Source organism: Rhamphochromis sp. 'chilingali', assembly GCF_963969265.1.
Source record: "Rhamphochromis sp. 'chilingali' genome assembly, chromosome: 15".
NCBI classification, from domain to species: domain Eukaryota; kingdom Metazoa; phylum Chordata; class Actinopteri; order Cichliformes; family Cichlidae; genus Rhamphochromis; species Rhamphochromis sp. 'chilingali'.
In genome coordinates this window covers 29,550,815-29,566,540 of record NC_137942.1, presented here as the reverse complement: position 1 = coordinate 29,566,540, position 15,726 = coordinate 29,550,815, and the positions used below count along the sequence as shown (strand labels likewise).

General features: G+C 45.7%; 2 protein-coding genes across 2 annotated transcripts in view; one reads left to right on the top strand and one right to left on the bottom strand.

Moving 5' to 3' along the window:
* Nucleotides 1–15,726, top strand: part of LOC308411799 (uncharacterized protein) — a gene marked incomplete at its 3' end in the record, with an annotated part of 120,081 nt that overhangs the window by 76,983 nt on the left and 27,372 nt on the right. The gene's annotated exons all lie outside the window — the stretch shown is intronic.
* LOC308411507 (UDP-sugar transporter protein SLC35A5-like) overlaps nucleotides 1–15,726 on the bottom strand; it is a 47,948-nt gene that overhangs the window by 29,427 nt on the left and 2,795 nt on the right. The window lies entirely within an intron of this gene.

Genomic DNA, 15,726 nt, shown 5'->3' with positions numbered 1-15,726 from the left:
AATACTGTGTCCAATGAGTTACTGTCACGTTTATTTTCTGGAATCACAAGTGCTCTCAGACTTGACATTATATATTTCCACCATATGTGAGATCAGTCAAATTAAGAAAGGAGACATGCTTCTTGAAGAAGTAAAAGTCCAAGCTTAAGACATATTTTCAGTATGTAAATGTTGAAGTTTTGGGGTATGTTGTACTATACAGTCAAACCATTTGATGCCATTTGGTCCTATATCTACACAAATTTCAGTTGTAAAATCACAAGGCTAATAAGTTCACATAAACTTCATAACTTAATCAGAATGTACATAGATGTCCTACCACTGGGGGAAAGACCAAGCACCACAATCTACCACATTTTCTGAACCACTTGCTCTCATCCACATAGGGAGCCGCATTGAACTTGTTAATCTAACAAAAGAAAAAGTGACCTCAATTTTGCAGCGGTTTGCAGATTTGTTCTCCCACCTGCCCGACTTTAAATGGTAAATGGCCTGCATTTGTATAGCGCTTTTCTAGTCCTTAAGGACCCCAAAGTACTTTACACTACATTCAGTCATTCACACACTGGCAATGGCAAGCTACATTGCAGCCACAGCTGCCCTGGGGGGCACTGACAGAGGCGAGGCTGCCGGCCACAGGCGCCACCGGGCCCTCTGACCACCACCAGTAGGCAAACATGGGGTTAGTATCTTGCCCAAGTATATTTGGCATGCAGCCAGGAGGCAGCCTGGGATCGAACCACCGACCTTCTGATTAGTGGCTGACCTGCTCTGCCACCTGAGCTACAGCCACCCCAGAAACTTACTTTGCTCAAAGAGCGCTATTTTGAAACACAGCCTGGGGTGATAATGCACTCATAGCCTGACTCGAGCACAACAGGCAAATTGTTCAGAAGAAAATGGGCAAAATGTTGAAACTGGGAGTGATAGAAGAGTAACACATTGTGTAGTGTTTCCTCACTTGTAGGGAACAAAGATCCTATGGAACGCCAGGACTGCCATAATGAATTAATTAAATACACCATTAAATAATTAATTAAATGTGGCAATAATTAATTAAAATCAGAAATAATTAATTACATAAATATTTACGACACATGTAATTAATTAATTATTGACACATTTAATTAATTATTTATTTATTTCACTTGGGTTTTTCTCCACATCACTTGCTGCTTCACCATCTGTAGCTGTAGCGCCACTGTCACCTCATCCGCCTGCAGTCACCCTTCTGCCATCTTCTTCACCGGCTGCTATGTCGCCACCTGGACCTGCCCTGCGTGAGCAGGAGCTCGGCGAGCCGGAGGAGCCCGCGAGGCAGCAAGAGGAGCAGGAGCACCTCAGCGAGCAGGAGCCGGAGCTGGAGCTCAGCGGGCAGGAGCTCGGAGAGCGGGAGAAGCCCGCGCCGCCAGCTGCGCAGCTCAGCGAGCCGGAGCAGCTCAGCGAGCCACCAGCTGAGGAGCCAGCGCCGCTGCAGCTCAGTGAGCCGGAGCAGTGTGTTTGTGTAGATGAAACTACAGGGTTATTTGCTGTGCAGAGAACTGGCCATGGGTTCTCTGTGCCAGTTCACGTTCAGAGGAAAACATGGGGGATGTCTCACAATATCAGATGTGAGCTGGAGGAATGTCAGCAATACCAGTTGCTGGCCCAGCGGAGCGGACTAGGCTTCAGTTTATGTGAGCACCTTCGCTCACTAGATTACTGCCGAGAAACTGTAAAGGAGGTTTTTCTTCAAGAGCACATCGTGATGGAAATGGTGGACCTTAAATTTTTTGGAGAGGCCAAAGCTGCTACATGCATAAAGAGACAGAAAGCTGCCCAGATGGCATATGCTCCACTTTGTGTGAGGGTGGATTTTGGTGGATCCTCAACACAGATCTGTTTGTCTGTATTTGAGCCGGAAATACACAGTTTCTGCCGTCTTGGCAGAATATTTGTGACTTATAATGCTCTGAGGAACACCTGGCATTGTGCTTGTGCAAAGCCTCGAATATCATGTCCTCATAAAAACATAGCTAAATGGCATCTCTTCCAGACACAGAGAGACATCTTCAAATCAACTGTACCACTATCATCAGGCACCCCATCACAGATGACTCAGGAGAGTTCTTCCTTTGAGGACAATGCCGCAGAATTCAACTTGTCCCAGAGCTGAAAGGCTGGCTGAACAGTCAAGTTGTTGAACAGTTCTTTGCAAACATGAGGAAAAGCAATTACTTTTTAAGTAATATGAGTCCATCCACACATGTGTTTTTGATGAGAAATATAACTCATCATTATAACACTGTCACCAACAAGAAACTTCTGGAGAGGCAGCTACGACATGGTCGACTTGGAAAGATCAATATCTCATTGTCAGCACTGGGTCAAGCTGTTGTAGGTAAGTATATGCATTGTCTTATGACCAGAACGCTACCACACAAATACAAATCTTTTTTACACACACACAAATTCTTTTTACACATACAAAACTGATTTACAAGTACAAAATATTTATGACCACATTTTGACCCCTTGGATTTGTTCCTATCTGTGTGTGTATATTCTTTTCTTTGTGTACCTAGCCCCAAAGGTGTGCAATAAACCCAGAGAAACCACAGAAACAGTGTTGAACCCAGCACCTTCAATGTCTGGTGACACTGGTAAAATTTCTTATTTTGAATAGTGATTGTCATATATAGGTGAAATAATAATCTTGCATTCATTATCTTGTTGTAGTTGAGGGCTCATAAACGAATTTGTTACATGCTGTTTCAAATGAATTTCCTTCTATAAATAGTGCTCATTTTTCTTGCATTTGTATGCATTTAATATGCATTCTATGTAGTGTTTTGTCTGAAACCTGTTAAAAGCCCTATAGGACCTCAGGAAAGAGTTGACAACAAGAAAGCCAATACAGGGAGTGCAGAATTATTAGGCAAATGAGTATTTTGTCCACATCATCCTCTTCATGCATGTTGTCTTACTCCAAGCTGTATAGGCTCGAAAGCCTACTACCAATTAAGCATATTAGGTGATGTGCATCTCTGTAATGAGAAGGGGTGTGGTCTAATGACATCAACACCCTATATCAGCTGTGCATAATTATTAGGCAACGTCCTTTCCTTTGGCAAAATGGGTCAAAAGAAGGACTTGACAGGCTCAGAAAAGTCAAAAATAGTGAGATATCTTGCAGAGGGATGCAGCAGTCTCAAAATTGCAAAGCTTCTGAAGCGTGATCATCGAACAATCAAGCGTTTCATTCAAAATAGTCAACAGGGTCGCAAGAAGCGTGTGGAAAAACCAAGGCGCAACATAACTGCCCATGAACTGAGAAAAGTCAAGCGTGCAGCTGCCAAGATGCCACTTGCCACCAGTTTGGCCATATTTCAGAGCTGCAACATCACTGGAGTGCCCAAAAGCGCAAGGTGTGCAATACTCAGAGACATGGCCAAGGTAAGAAAGGCTGAAAGACGACCACCACTGAACAAGACACACAAGCTGAAACGTCAAGACTGGGCCAAGAAATATCTCAAGACTGATTTTTCTAAGGTTTTATGGACTGATGAAATGAGAGTGAGTCTTGATGGGCCAGATGGATGGGCCCGTGGCTGGATTGGTAAAGGGCAGAGAGCTCCAGTCCGACTCAGACGCCAGTGTTACAGGTACCGGGTGGCAGCACCTGTAGACAGCTATATATGTGTCCTGTAAACAGGAAAGAAATGATCAGACAGAGAGACGTGGCTTGCCGTTTCCTGAATACTCCGCCATTATGAGAAAACAGCGCGGAACATGCGCTTCAGGCTGCTAACAACAGGCCAAACCATGGTCTCACACTGCCACCTATTGGTATAAAAATGAAGTGTCCGCTACAAACATCCCAGGGTAGTTACCAAGTTTCCTGTTACAATTACTGTAGTTATTTAGGGCATTTCCAAATGGAAATATCACTTACATTGAAAGTGAAATTACTTAAATTAATTCACATAAATGTGATCACACATTAGTGGGTATCACACACTCCCTGACAAAAACAAAATGGCTCCCAACATTCACAAAATCATGACATTTTTAACTTTTGCTTCTCAAATTCTTATTAACTCTAATCAGTCCAAGAACTAGTTATGAAACAAGCAGTGGGGGTGGTGTGTATGCAGATGGGTTCAGTGATGCGTGATACTGGTATGGTGAGTATGGTATTGGGGTGCAGTACATTGGTGACTGTGACATACACACGGGCGGCACAATTGCCAATGGTGGGTATGGAAATACAGTGTATGATGGTATGGTTGTGGCAGGTAACTGTGGTGCTGTGCGTTCCCCAACTAGATTAACTGCCGCATGTGACTGCACTGAGGGTTTACCCAGTGATTCATAAGTCAGAAACTGTCGTGGCTTCCTGTGACGGGTAGCTCTTCTAATGTCCGTACAAGTATGTCCCGGTGGTTGAACCTGTACGTTAGACTGCAAATGAGTTTCACACTCCTCACCAGACCCTCTGGATTCAGATAGGTTGTCACTACCCACTTCCATTTCTTCCATCTCCTCTCTCAGAGAACATGGCAGGTGTGAGCATTCTCTCCCAGTTTCCTCTTCGAATTGTTCAATGCTGACGGATGGTGAATGCTCAGGCATAGTCAGTATGTCTTCCATCGTCTGCACAGGTGAATGTCCATTTTTTGTGTTTGTTGTCACTCTAATAGGTTCTTTGGTCTGGTATGACTGAGATGCAGGGTGTTGCTCATGGTCCAGGTTCTTTCTCACAGTCCTTTCAACAGGTGCTCTTAGCCAGTACCCCGAGCAATCACTCTCAGAACCGCTGTCAGAGATATCCCACATGTCTGTTTGTCTTTGTGCATCTGCCGATCTTTCCATCCTTCGTCTGTTGCGTGTTGTCTTTCCAATTGCAGGCTTTGCCAGGGGGGGAGTGACTTGAACAGGTAAGTCATTTACAAGTAACAGTAGATTGCGATGCAATGTTCGGGTTCTTTTTGGGTCTCCAGCTTCAGGATGGACTACGTAAACTGGGCTATCTGCTAGCTGCTCTTTTACTATATAAATAGTCCTCTCCCAATATGATCTCAACTTGCCAGGTCCTCCCTGCTCACTGAGGTTTCTGACCAGAACTCTGTCTCCTGGCTGAAGCATGACTCCTTTTGCCTTTTTATCATATGTTATTTTGCCTCTTGCACTAGACTTCTTGCTATTTTCACTAGCAATCCGATAAGCTTCCGACATTCGTTCGGCCCATTTCTTGGCATATCCTGTAGGTGAGTATGTTTCATTTTCCCCCTTCAATCCAAACAGCAGATCGACTGGTAGATGCGGGTGTCGTCCATAGAGGAGATAGAATGGTGAGTAGCCGGTGGACTCATGTCGAGTACAGTTGTACGCATGTACAAGATGTGGGAGGTGGTCTTTCCACTGTACTTTTTCCTTTTCTGTTAATGTTCTCAACATTTGGAGTATTGTCCTGTTGAGACGTTCTGAAGGGTTACTTTGAGGATGGTAAGGTGATGTTCTGGAATGTCCGACACCAGATAATTTCTGTAGTGTCCTGAACAGTTCATTCTCAAATTCACGACCCTGGTCGTGATGTAGTTTGGATGGGTATCCAAATCTGGGTATGAAATCCTGGAAAATCCGTTCAGCAGCTGTTTTCCCACTCTTGTTCCTTGTGGGGTATGCTTGAGCAAATCTAGTGAAATGGTCAATTACCACGAGAATATACTCATACCCTCCACGGCTGGCTTCCAAATGCAAAAAGTCAATACACACCAGTTCTAAAGGGTAGTCCGATCTTATACTACCCATGGGAGCCCTGACGTGTGTTACTGGTTTCTTGGACATGATACAGGGACACTTCTGGGTCACATAGGCTTCAATGTCCTTAGCCATAAAGGGCCAATAGAATCTGTCCCTTGCGAGATGTAGCACTCGGTCTGTCCCAACATGACCCATCGTGTCATGTAAATGTCTTAATGCTAAAGTCCTGTACTTGGCAGGAAGCACTAATTGTCTTCTGTCACTGGTACATCTATACAAGAGGTCATTTTCAAGATGTAACTTACCCCACTCATGGAGGAGTTTATGGGCAGTTCCTCTTACCATCTTGCGTATTTCATCTGTCAGTTTTGCTCCATCTAGTTTCAGCTTGAGGATTTGGCCAATGGCTGGATCCTCTCTTTGAGCTTTAACCAGATCATCATGGCTGATGCTCAGCGAGTTGATATGAGGCTGCTGATGGGGGTCCAGAGAAGAGATATTGAGCATGGCTACTGTTGGGGGAAAACTCTGTAAAAGACCCAGGAGAAATAAAGACACAATGAGACAAGATCACTTTTTATGCTTTAACGTGCACACGGGTAAGCTGTTCAGAACAACTCACACCGTGTACAGAGGCTTGGCACTTTTTATAGGAAAGACAGTGAGAACAGGATAAGAAAATACAAAACAGATAAAATAAACAACTCCATATGTGGCGCTAGTCTCGTCAGCAGAGAGCTGGGAGAAAGCTGTGAGAGATAAAACAATCTAAAACAATATGTCCCAAAACAGTATGTCTTTGCTGAGAAAGTCTAAAAGGATAATTCTAAACTAATCTAACCATAGACGAAGGGCATCCAAACAATGCTTTGTACATTTAAAAGAAGGTAAAGAAACAATCATTTTTCCTGTAACAGCTACCCAAGCAACATCTTTCTGTCTGGCCACCTGGCTTCCATCCCAGACTGCCTGCACTGCCTCATCTGGAAATCCCTCTGTGCAAGCAGTTTCATATTTCTCTATATCCAAGGGGAGACGCGAAAGAGTGTCTGCGTCTACATTTGACTTTCCTGGCCTGTATCTGATGTCGAACCGGAAATCCGAGAGCTCTCCAACCCACCTATGTCCCACTGCGTTTAACTTTGCGGTACTCATTACATAGGTTAGGGGGTTGTTATCTGTATAAAATGTGAAGTGTGGGGCATAGTACAGGTAGTCACGGAATTTTTCACATACAGCCCATTTCAACGCAAGGAACTCTAATTTTCCACTATGCAGGTGGTAGTTGCGTTCTGCTTGTGTCAGAGTCCTAGATCCATAGCCAATTACTCTCAATTTCCCATGTTGACGCTGATACAGGACAGCTCCTAAGCCCTGGTCAGATGCATCTGTATGCAATGTGAAAGGCAGGCTAAAATCGGGATATGTCAGAACAGGGGGGTTGGTGAGGAGGGTCGCCAACTGTTCTAACGCTCTCTGGTGTTTCAGGGTCCACTCAACGTGCTCTCGAGAGGACAGCTGTGGGTGTTTGCTGTTTCTCACAGATTTCGGACACTGAGTTTTGCCTGGCTTGGTCTGAAGGAGTTCATAGATTGGTTTAGCTATTCGGGAAAAATCCTGGATATACGAGCGGTAGTAGCTTAGAAAGCCTGCCAGCTTCCTCACATCACCAACTGTTTGAGGTGTCTTAGATGTCAGGGTTTTGACAGCCTCCAGGTCTGCCGGGTCTATTTTGACTCCTTCAGCAGACACAAGCCGACCCACATATCGGACTTCTTGTTTGAAGAGGTCACATTTCTCCGGCCTCAATTTTACTCCATGTTCTTGGAGTGCCTGGAGAACCTTGCGGAGGGTCTCAACTAGAGATGGCACGATACCACTTTTTTATGTCCGATACCGATATCATAAATTTGGATATCTGCCGATACCGATATGAATCCGATATAGTGTTTTTTAATCAACAAAACTGTTTTTTTTAAATATCTTGCTGCATTTTGTATAAGTTCATACTCAAGTTTAAAACAACAACTACACTAAAGCTATTCTGTTATACCTGTATGCAAAAAAAAATATTTCATAGTTCAGCAATACTGATCAATCTAATAAACTTAAACCTACACCATCCTCCCTATTCTGGTATTTTAAAGAGTACTTAGCAGAAATATTAAGCAACCTAACTAATAGGGTTCCAACTCCCAGCAACAACAAAAATAAATAAATAAAAAATAGGGAACCACCCCTCATGCTCCACCTCATGATGCTTAATCGACGTAATCAACCTTACTTTGATGCAGTGTGAAATAAAATGCACAGAAATCAATTATTTTTCAAGAAATATTAAATAGATTCAACATCTTTCTTCAACAAAATTGCAGACTGCACAGATGGTACCTTCCCAAAGGAAAAAGTACTATAGCTTACTAGGGTATATATATTAGACTTAATAGTCACTATATACAGTAATTGACTTCTATTCCTTTTACATCAAATTAAAACTTTGGGTGTCAGATAATTATTTATTAAAAGCTAGACATTTTAAATGAGAATAAGAAAGAAAAGTATGTCTTTGTGCCCCTTTTCCCTGTTAATGCCCTATCGGCCCCCCTGGCTAAACTTTGCTAGATCCGCCCCTGCACAGTTACCAGCGTCAGCTACGTAGAAAAAGATCCTGGTGTAGAAAGTAATATTAAATACATTCTAACAACAGCTTATCAAGCTTAAACGTGCTGCTGTTGTTCAGCCGCTGGTTTCCTCTTTCTGGTGCAAAGTGGGCCAAAAACAAACCAGAGAGACGGACTCACGACAGAAAAGCCGATCAGCTGATCATTAAGCAGTTTCATGATTAAAGTAGCAGCAAGAAGAGGCAGTCGCTTGTTAAGCTTAACGCGGGAATGCTTTACAAACATTCAGAGATGGACTTACACACTTGCTGTACTTCTCTCGGGGATAACTTTGTCGGAGGTTGCTAGCTAAGCTCCAAATGCTATCCAGACCACCGACAGGTCCCGCATGCCACAGCCGCTCTATCACATGAGACATACTGCTCCGACGTGCTAACGTTCTGAGGTGAGTTACGGCGTGTTGCAAGTTTTGTGAGGTGCTTTCGTGATATTTAATGGATCGGATTACATTTTTTATTTTTCTCCGATATCCGATCCAGTAATTTAGGTCAGTATCGGACCGATACGGATACGTAATATCGGATCGGTCCATCTCTAGTCTCAACATGGTCGTCAAATGTTTTTGCATAGCAAAGTACATCGTCGAGGTATGGGACGCAACATTCATCTCTAAGAGAGCCAAGCATCTCTTCCATGCGCCGCTGAAAAGCAGCTGGGGCATTTGTGAGACCAAATGGGATGCGAACCCATTCATAAAGACCCCATGGTGTTACGAAGGCAGTGAGGTGGCGAGAGCCCTCAGCTACAAAGCCCTGGTGGTAAGCTTTTCCTTGGTCTAAGATGCTAAACCACGAGTACCCACCCAGAGTATCAATCAGATCCTGTATCCTGGGCAGTGGGTGTCGATCGGGAACAGTCTTTTTGTTCAGAAGGCGATAGTCTATGCATAAGCGTAAACTGCCATCTTTCTTTCTGACACAGACGACTGGGGCGGCGTACGGGGACTGAGACTTTACTATCCAGCCTTTTACCAAAAGTTCTTGTATGTACTCTTTAACCTCTTTAAAAAGTGGCTTAGGGATGGATGAGTAGGTTTTCCCCAGGAAGGCCACCGCGCAGTTGGCTGCATGAAGAAAACAATACGTCAGGGAAACGGGAGCCGGTCCCTGTCACGGGACAAACCGTGTCCCACGCTCCGTCCCAATCTGACCTATGTAGTACTAGTGAGACTGTTGCTGTAAGTTTGGCAAAATGTGACGCTGACACCAAACATAATGTAGTGCCAACCCAGAGACAGAATAACCAAGAAAATAAATCTGCTATACTTCTTGGCAGTTCAACCAACAGTAAAAGTGAAAAATTAGCCAAACTAATTGGAAAAAAAGCTCTCACCCAGTGCCATCTAAATGGTTTAGCAGTTAGTGCTTTGTTGGACACGGGAGCTCAAGTGAGCATGATTGAAAGAGAGTGATAAATAAATATCTACCAGATACACCTGTAAGGTCACTTGATGAAGTCATTGATACTGAAGAAGAGTTAAAAGTCCGTGCTGTGAATGGTGACACTCTCCCATTTGATGGCTGGGTGCCAATCACAGTTAATTTGAGAGGGAATGAAGACCCTAATTTGTCAATAACTGTGCCTTTTCTTGTAAGCAGTTTTGTTTTGGAGAGACCGCTGCTGGGTTTCAATGTGATGGAGGAACTTGTGCAGGAACAACCAGGACGGTTCATGCCAACTCTCGTCACCCTGCTTTGCAATGCCATGTCAATACCAACAAAAAAGGCAGAGCTCCTGGTAAACCTCATCAAGGCTGATGAAGCCCCTGCACAATGTGGACGTCTGCGGACTGGCAGGTATGACACCCTCATTCCAGCGGGTCAGGTGATTTGGGTTAAGTGTCCAGTCTCACCTGCCATGAACCTGTCCGAATCTGTTTTCCTCTTTGAGCCTGATGTGGGCATGTACTGCTTAATTTTCTTAGAGAGCTCTTCGTAACTGAAGAGTATTTTTTGCAGTTCTATATCACGTTGGGAAACAGCAGTAGAGCTGGTATTCTGGGTCACACTGTCAGTTACTTCTGTACCACTATTATGACCATCTTCTAAAAACATTGCATTAGTTGGACTCACTTCAACACTGACATCATGAGGCTGAGCATTTGGACATAGATCACATGAATCATTACCAGTGGCAGCCTGTATCTGCAAATCAGAAACATGACCCTGGGTAACAGCATCAACAACATCTTTCAGTGACAATAAGTGTGACATGCCCTGATCTTCTGACTCTAATAAAGCCTTACTGCACATGAAACCACTGATGTACTCGAAGCAACTGTCTTCATCCCCTGACTTAAGGCAAGACTGATCCACTCCTGGCACTGGACCCAGAGATTTGGCAATCTGGAACAGTTCATCAGCAGAGAGGGCGAGAAGGTCTTTCTTGATGGCCCACACCAAGCTCCTCCTCTCACCTTCCGCTATGGTTGCTTCCCTATCCCTTGCAGTGGGTCACACAATGTCAGCTTTCGTACAGTTTTTGCCTTGATGGGCGATGGTCCGAGCACCAAGCAGCACCAAGCAGTCCTTATTTGTCTTTTTCCTTACTTCTTGTCCATTGTGCTAGTTGTGACACATGGCCAATGCATTTCCTGCACAATTAGTAGCATCTATTCTCCATCAGGCAGCAGCAGGAGGTGTCGGTAACAACCAGCAGACTGGAGTTGTTGGTGTTTTCTTGCCACTCTTGGCCCAAAGTACCGGTATTACTGGATCAGCTCCCAGCCTCAAAGGCAGGACTGATCCCGGACGAGCCCCCAGAAAACTGTTACAGGTACCGGGTGGCAGCACCTGTAGACAGCTATATATGTGTCCTGTAAACAGGAAAGAAATGATCAGACAGAGAGACTTGGCTTGCCGTTTCCTGAATACTCCGCCATTATGAGAAAACAGCGCGGACCATGCGCTTCAGGCTGCTAACAACAGGCCAAACCATGGTCTCACACTGCCACCTATTGGTATAAAAATGAAGCGTCCGCTACAAACATCCCAGGGTAGTTACCAAGTTTCCTGTTACAATTACTGTAGTTATTTAGGGCATTTCCAAATGGAAATATCACTTACATTGAAAGTGAAATTACTTAAATTAATTCACATAAATGTGATCACACATTAGTGGGTATCACACCAGCAAGGTGGAGGTGGAGTACTGGTTTGGGCTGGTATCATCAAAGATGAGCTTGTGGGGCCTTTTCGGGTTGAGGATGGAGTCAAGCTCAACTCCCAGTCCTACTGCCAGTTTCTGGAAGACACCATCTTCAAGCAGTGGTACAGGAAGAAGTCTGCATCCTTCAAGAAAAACATGATTTTCATGCAGGACAATGCTCCATCACACGCGTCCAAGTACTCCACAGCGTGGCTGGCAAGAAAGGGTATAAAAGAAGAAAAACTAATGACATGGCCACCTTGTTCACCTGATCTGAACCCCATTGAGAACCTGTGGTCCATCATCAAATGTGAGATTTACAAGGAGGGAAAACAGTACACCTCTCTGAACAGTGTCTGGGAGGCTGTGGTTGCTGCTGCACGCAATGTTGATGGTGAACAGATCAAAACACTGACAGAATCCATGGATGGCAGGCTTTTGAGTGTCCTTGCAAAGAAAGGTGGCTATATTGGTCGCTGATTTGTTTATGTTTTGTTTTTGAATGTCAGAAATGTGTATTTGTGAATGTGGAAATGTTATATTGGTTTCACTGGTAAAAATAAATAATTGAAATGGGTATATATTTGTTTTTTGTTAAGTTGCCTAATAATTATGCACAGTAATAGTCACCTGCACACACAGATATCCCCCTAAAATAGCTAAAACTAAAAACAAACTAAAAACTACTTCCAAAAACATTCAGCTTTGATATTAATGAGTTTTTTGGGTTCATTGAGAACATGGTTGTTGTTCAATAATAAAATTAGTCCTCAAAAATACAACTTGCCTAATAATTCTGCACTCCCTATAGAAGGTCAACAGATGCAACTTTTCCTGACGTGTGTGGACCACCGTGCGAAGCTCTGACAAAGCCTGAGAACATTTTGGCCAGCCGTTCATCATGGTGTATGTTGTAGCTTGTAGCTTGTATGTTAAAGTTTTCAGATGTCGCAAAGTGCAACTTTTAGTGCTTATCTGATTTTGTCATCCACAGTCTATGACAACTCTGTTTTTTTAGCTCAACTATGTTCTGGACATCAGCAGACCCAAAGATGAGCTGATTGTTGAAACGTCTTCTGGATGCCTCACGCGGTCAGGACCCAGTCGCCATCCTATATGGACCCGGACCTATAGTTAACAAAATATTAAATTATATTTAATTTTGACCGGCGATTCAATTTTAAGCGGTAACGTTACATTGTATTAGACCAGGGAACATACAAACCAATGGTGTGCGAGTTAAGCCACCCACGTGACACTACTTAGCCAATCACATCTGCGCATTCAAGGCGATCGCAACGCTGAGTGCAGACACAGACAGACAGAGGAAAGAGACGGTGAGAGGCGAATGACAAGCGAGACGATTAACGATACAGTGAGACAAGATGTGAGTGGGAGTCACAAGAGGTAAAACAACCATGGCGCTTTCAAAAAAGAGAAAAGTAGACATTGAAAATAGAACTTTCAAGACTGAATGGACCGACAGGTATGTAATAACGACAGGAGAGGTCTCAGTGTCTCACTCCAACTTTATTAACTGACTCTCAGAACTTCACATATAGTAAGCGCCAAAATCTCCACCCCAACACTTCCCTTCAACTTGGGTGTGAGTGGAGCCACCTGGTGGTCCGCCACACATACCCCCCCCCCCCCTGAACACACAGTTAGGTCTCTATTCAGTCCAGGACCCTGGGTCTAAGCAAACGACCCAAACGACTGAACCTGGGAGGGAGAGAACAGGCAGAGGAAGGTCCATCCTGTGAACGAGGCTGGTGAAGGCGAGCAGGAAAGGCAGGAGGAGGCTCAAACGCCGGTGGTCCGGGGGTAGTCCTGGGGGGAAAACCAGAGTCTGTCAACCCCATCGAAGGAGGACGGCCACGGCGAGGGGCCTGGGCCGGCACTACATTACTGTCCGGAAGAACATGTGCAGGTTTAAGTCTGTCAACACACACAGTCTCCCTTCGACCCCCAAAATCCAAAACAAAATGTTTCTGGCCCGGTTCAATAACCCTGAATGGGCCGTCATACAGCGGCCGCAGCATTGTCCTGTGGGCATCGTGCCTGACAAAAACAAACTTAGCAGTCTCTAAAGTCTTTGGAACAAAGGTGTCAGGCACGCAATGGCGCACCGGACCAGGAACCCGAAGCGAGTGCAAACGCGGGTTGAGAGATAGCACCGATGGATCGAAGCAGGGAGGAGGATTTTCGGGCAAGAATTCTCCAGGCATGCGGAGGGGCTGACCAAACACTAGCTCAGCTGGGGAAGCTCCTTAACCGCAGAGCGCAGCCCAAGCAAAACCCACGGGAGGCGGTCAACCCAATTGCCATCCTTTAAGGAGGTGTGAAAAGCAGCCTTAAGCGACCGGTGTAACCGTTCACACATCCCATTAGCTTGCGGGTTGTATGCGGTTGTGCGGTGGACTTTAGCCCCCAGTCCATCAGCCATGGCCAACCAAAGCTCGGAAATGAACTGGGGGCCTCTGTCTGACGCAATGTCCGCGGGTGGGCCAAAACACGAGACCCAGGTTGACAAAAACACCTTGGCCACCACTTCTGCGGTAGTGGACGCCAGGGGGACCGCCTCCGGCCACCTGGTGGTCCGGTCAACAACAGTCAAAAGGTGCGTAAAACCTTGTGACTGCGGCAGAGGACCCACCAGATCAACATACACATGATCGAAACGTTTGCCGGGTATGAAGAACGGCTCCAGGGGTGCCTTGGTGTGTTTATGAACCTTCGCGCGCTGGCAGGGAATGCACGCCGACGCCCATTCCTTAACAGATTTGCAAAGGCCTGGCCAAACAAATTTAGAGCTGACCAGTTTAACAGAGGCCCGGACCCCTGGATGAGAGAGAGCATGTACCGAGTCAAAAACTTGACGACGCCAGGAAGCGGGAACCACTGGGCGAAGGCGGCCGGTGGAAACGTCACAGACGAGGAGGGGACCACCGTCCTGCATGGTTCTGTCCTCTAGTATGAGGCCCGTCTGGGTGGATTTAAGCGCGAGGATGTCACCGCTCTGATCGGCAGCCATGGCGGAGTAGTCTATGCCGAGAAAGACGGGAGAAACCAGCGCACGGGACAAACAGTCAGCCACATGATTGGGTTTACCAGCCACGTGCCGAATGTCCGTGGTAAACTCAGAAATGGCTGCCAACTGGCGCTGCTGGCGTGCACTCCATGGATCAGAAACCTTGGACATGGCAAACGTCAAGGGTTTCTGGTCCACGTATGCGGTAAAGTGACGATCCTCGAGAAAAAAACGGAAATGACGAGTCGCCAGGTGGAGCGCCAGTAGCTCCCTGTCAAAAACGCTGTAATTGCGTTCGCTGTCACGTAGCGTACGGCTGAAAAAGGCGAGCGGTTGCCAGACACCCAAGATTCGCTGTTCCAGCACCGCACCCACCGCTATGTCCGACGCATCGGTGGTCAACGCAATCGGCGCTGAGGGGGATGGGTGGGCCAGAAGGGCAGCATCAGCTAACGCTGACTTAGCATCAGAAAACGCTTGGATTCTTTCCGGAAACCAGTCAACGGAGTCATTAGCTTTCTTACCTTTTAACGCGCCATAAAGGGGCTTCAGCAGATGTGCCGCTCTGGGGAGAAAACGGTTGTAAAAATTCACCATCCCCAAAAATTCCTGCAGTGCCTTAACATTCGTGGGATGCGGAAATTCCGAAACAGCTTGGACGTTGTCAGGCAACGGAACCGCGCCCTCGGCGGAAACACGGTGCCCAAGGAAATCGAGAACGGGCAACCCAAACTGGCATTTAGACGGATTAATAATCAGTCCATGCTCCGCCAAACGCTGAAAAACCTGACGCAGATGGAACATGTGCTGCTCCTTCGAGCTGCTGGCCACCAGTATATCATCAAGATATACAAAAACAAAGGGCAGCCCGCGCAAGACCGAGTCCATCAACCGCTGGAAGGTTTGGGTGGCACCTTTCAGGCCAAACGGCATGCGCAGAAACTCGAAAAGGCCGAAAGGTGTAATTACGGCGGTTTTGGGGACATCCTCCCCGCGCCCGGGAACCTGGTGATATCCCCGTACCAAATCGATCTTCGAAAAAACCGAGGTCCCCGCAAGATGGGCGGAAAAATCTTGGATGTGGGGAATGGGATAACGATCGTTCTCTGTGACATTATTAAG